We start from the raw sequence: 5,025 nt of genomic DNA, 5'->3' as shown, positions 1-5,025 counted from the left end.
AAGTCGTTGTACAAAACGCCACAGTGTTTTGCGAAAATTAACTAATTTTAGTAAAATGAGACTTACTTAAAACACGTAGGAAAACAGTGAGGCAGTCCATCTCTCCTGTGAGACACGAATTACGTTTGTACCTGTACTCCCACCCCTGGGTAACGTCTGCAGTGTTCCAAGAAGAATAAGGCAAATCGCCGCTGTGGCTTCCGTCTGGGAACTGAAACGCTTCTACACTGGCGGGCGAGTCCCACGGTGTGAGTCATGCCTGATGGCTGTTGGAGCTCGGACTGTCGACAGTGACGTCACGTACATCGTTTGACTGGTATTGGTTACAGCCACCTAAGGGAGCTGTTTTGAGTGTTACCTCGACAACTAAGTGAAATAAATTCCATCAACCTGACAACAGAATGATGCATTTTTCACTGTGTTTATCTTCGTTTAGAAATAAGAAGAAATGAATTTGATAGTATGTTGTTATTCGTCATAGTCATACCAGTGTTTAAATTACATACACGTTAAATAGTCTTTAACAAAAAAAATCACAAAATGAACCTGTTTTGGATCAGCGTTGACTAAATGTAAATACATGAAATCGCATCCAGTCACTTTTTTGACTAATTATTTATTATTCCATGAATCAGTTTTCGAACCTTTTGGGGTTCATCTTCAGGTTCATCTGTCACAAGCTAGCATCCAGCATTATGCTAGAAATGATGATGTAACGTCCAGAAACCATCTGAAGATGAACTTGAAAAAATTCGAAAACCGATTCATGGAATAATAAATAATTATTCAAAAAAAGTGACTGGTTGCAGTTTTATGTATTTACATTCAGTTAACACTCACGGGTTCTAAAATATCCGTAATGGATAAGTTTCATAACGATGACTAAGTTCGTGATGGTTCTGTTGCGCAATGACATAAATCACGTGCCTACGTGACATGAGAAATGTGTTTTATACATCTTTTTATAATAAACATGTTGGCGTTATTTTAATGGAATACTGTCATACTGTCCCACTATAAAATTTCCTCCTTTTTTATGGAAACGCGAATTCACCCGAAAGTGGTATCGATATGGATGGATCATAATTATTCAAAATTTAGTAACTATACAGCTGAATTCTTACCTAGTTCTATGTTTCTTGGAGTTGACCTGCGTGAAAGGCGTCCTAAAATTGTAACCACGGATGAAAGTTTCCGAAAAACTGCACGGTGTTGTATTGGCTATTAAGGCGGTGTCAAGGAGCTGACGTCGTTGGTGTATCAGAGGAAATGTTGCACGCCTTTAGACAAATGGTTAGCTACGTGTAAGCGATGTGAAAGATGGGTGCGCGATTTCTTAATTACTGTACAAAAACCAATTTTTCGTCTACGAAAGGCTATTTTCATAACAGTCAAGGTAACAGTGTGAGTCTTTTGTAACTGTGTCTGTTACATGGATCCACCAGTCTACACCAAAAATGAAATAGCAATCAAAACTGTAGGAGAATCCCATGGCCATGTATCAGAGGGGTGATATTTACTTCACATTACCGTTTTCTTGGAAGCGAAAGCTATATTTTTCATTATCTTGGAAACAGTAAAACGGTAATGATGCAAACGTTCGGGACAACCTGAATGAAAAAATACGCAGTAGAAAGCCTGTATGTCAAAATTTAAGGCTTGTTCCTCCACACAAAACAGCTTTCGTAATAGGAAAACACAGTGCTTTGATGTGCCATATACTGCAATATTTACTCTGTTGACTCAGTTAGGAATTCATCGACTTTTACCTGTTCTTACTGACTGCTTCAAACGCATTAATTTATCTGAACTTGCAACTGAAGTGCACGAAATAGTATGGGGGACGCCTTCTGTTCTATTCTCTGACATAAACGAATAATATCATGGGTTTACTAACAAACTTACTCTCCTATATGACAAATATGCCTCCTAACAGCTGAAAACATAAGGAAAAAACCTGCACATAGGCAACTGAAAAACTGAAATAGCTCATGCATCTCAAAGACTCTGCACAGCGGGCAAACAAACTACGCCCAACGTCTGAAAATGATATTACTTACAAGCAGAAGCGGAACAGTCGCCAAGCTGTGAGAAATACGAAACTCAGAGGTGCCAATACATAACCGACAACAGAAATGCACCACTTCTCCTACGGAAAACCTGCCTGGTCTTGTTATAGGCAAAATAAAAGGAACTGGTTCTCCCCTTATCCCAGCCAATCGACTGAAACGATACTTCACATAAGCTACAACCACAATTAAATAACAAATGGAACAGCGACTCACAGAGTATTTCATGACGGTAGACAACTGTAGCCACGAAAGGTTCTATCCACAGCATGTTACTTGCAACACTGTCAAAAAAGCCATCATGCTTATTGGATCAGCATCAACTGTAGACTATGACATCACAATCCAAATGATAAAGCTTATTATTGACCCACTATTGCACATTGCAACAGATACTTTCAACCACTACTTACGTAAAGTTTTTTTCCCTGAGGCCTGGAAACAGGGACTAGCGAAGCCATTACCTAAATGGACGCTGCGTACATGCTCTGAGTACCGACCTGTTTGCATTCTTCCTGCAGTGTCCAACGCCTTGTAATGCAGAGTCCACGACAAGCTAACAAGCTACCTAACTTCAAATAACGTACCAGAAGAATACCAATCAGGTTTCCGTAAACATCACTGCTACGGTCGCAGGTTCGAATCCTGCCTCGGGCATGGATGTGTGTGATGTCCTTAGGTTAGTTAGGTTTAAGTAGTTCTAAGTTCTAGGGGATTGATGACCTAAGATGTTAAGTCCCATAGTGTTCAGAGCCATTTGAACCATTTTTGAACCGTAAACATCGCAGCACAACACTTGCCTTGATGAAGGTGAAATATGGCCCAAGGCTTCACATGGGTGCGAAAGAGACAACTGTCATGTGGTTCTTAGACTTCAGCATAGACTTTGACACTGTCGACTATGACATTTTAAGTACGAAACGTAGCAGCCTAAATTTCTCGCCAATTGCAGTGCAGTAGTTTCACTCATATCTGATTTTAGCCAGCAGTGCGTCGTGTTCGGCACCATAAAGTCACAATGGAGGCCGGTAGTATCAGTCTTCCCCCATAGTTCGATATTAGGTCCGATATGTACGTAAATGATATGAAACAAGTTATGTCCTACTGTAAATACCACATGTAAGCTGATGACTTCCAGTCGTATCTAAATGCAAAACCAATAAACCCGAAGACATCTATCAAGAACCTCAACACCGATCTGTGTGCACAGTCAAAATGGGCGCAGGATACCGAGTTCTAATTCAACCGTCCAAAACTCGAGCGGTTCTAGTTGGTCATTCTGGGCTCATTGGCCCTAAATATTGGAGATCTCTATAATCTTTAACTTTAAATGGGACAAATATCTTTTCTCCTTCAGCAAGGAGACTAGGAGTAATAACAGATGAAAATCTAAAATTGGTCTGAGCACGTAACTGCAATGTGTGTGAAGGCATCAGCATCTCTTCATGTCCTGCAAAAATATGAAAAGCTCTTCCATCTTGATCTGAAAAAGAAACTTTTACACACGCTTATATTTCCATTTAATAATTAAAGCGAAGTTATCGTGCAAGTTCTTTCTCAGGAAAGCTCACGACGACTGGAACTGGTTCTGCATGCCTGTGTTCGTTATATTTGTGATGTTCGGCTCTCTTTGATCACATTTCACCATCATATGGACAGCTATCCACGCTGCGTGCAGACAAGCGCAGAGATTCCCGTACGCTCTGTCTTCTCTACTGTCTTATCAATGAGCACTGTCCCTTATATCTCTCCTCGACCTTAATGCTCTTGTCTCAACAATTTCGCAGAAACGTCCGTTGCCATCAGAGCAAAATCATTTCTGTCAGATTCCATCGTTCAGCCACTTTCTCGAAGTTCTTCAGGAATTCGACTCTCCAATAACCTACCGCGTTGTGTGAGAGATCTGAATAACATCTCCTGCTTCAGAAGACAGATAATGACAAAAATGGTTCAAATGGCGTGCCTGTTAATATATTGTTGAAATGTCTCTGAGCACTATGGGACTCAACATCTTAGGTCATAAGTCCCCTAGAACTTAGAACTACTTAAACCTAACTAACCTAAGGACATCACACACACCCATGCCCGAGGCAGGATTCGAACCTGCGACCGTAGCAGTCCCGCGGTTCCGGACTGCAGCGCCAGAACCGCTAGACCACCGCGGCCGGCAGATAATATTGGTAAATTTGGTAGATAATGACATATTTACCAAAACAAGAATAATGATCACCATTGTCCCTTTACACAATCCTTTATTCCAACCTTATCTTATTACTGATATTATTATTATTATTATTATTACTGTTAGTGGGAGAAGTTGCAGTTGTATAAGCAATACTGTATTAATTTTATTAGTTTATAGTCAGAGTTACCTTACTCACGCTAGAACTTAAGACATTCAAACCATTTTGATACTGCTCGAACAGTCCACGGGTATACTGCCGGTTCATTGTTCATTGTTCTAGCAACAAATACGCCTGGAGAAACTGAAGAATCACATTTTGATACTAATTGTAATACTGAAATCATTATTTCTTAGACAACTATGATTTGAAAAGGTACTGTATGTGCGACACTCTGTTACGATGTAAGAGAGAACCTGAAAGCACCAATCACATAGAGTTAAATAATTATATAAATAAATACTTCTAAAGAAGCTGGTGATTAAATTATTTTTAAGTCCTGTCGCTCTTTAAGAAGGGAAATTTTGGCTAAGGAAAAACGTTCCACCACTCCTTGCCTTTGTTGAGCGTATCTGATCGTAAATATACCAGTTTATAAAGATGATGAGAGTACGTCCAAAGTATCTGCTACAACAGCTCACATATGATGTCCACAGATACTGCTGCGAGTAAAACAGAGCTAGGATACTGCGACCCAATCGTCAACTGTTCTTAAAAACTTGGACAGCAATCTTTAGCACCAGTTAAAGAATATTATTAATAAAGTATAGATT

Source organism: Schistocerca cancellata, chromosome 4, assembly GCF_023864275.1.
Source record: "Schistocerca cancellata isolate TAMUIC-IGC-003103 chromosome 4, iqSchCanc2.1, whole genome shotgun sequence".
NCBI classification, from domain to species: Eukaryota; Metazoa; Arthropoda; class Insecta; order Orthoptera; family Acrididae; genus Schistocerca; species Schistocerca cancellata.
This window is presented reverse-complemented; position numbering follows the sequence as displayed.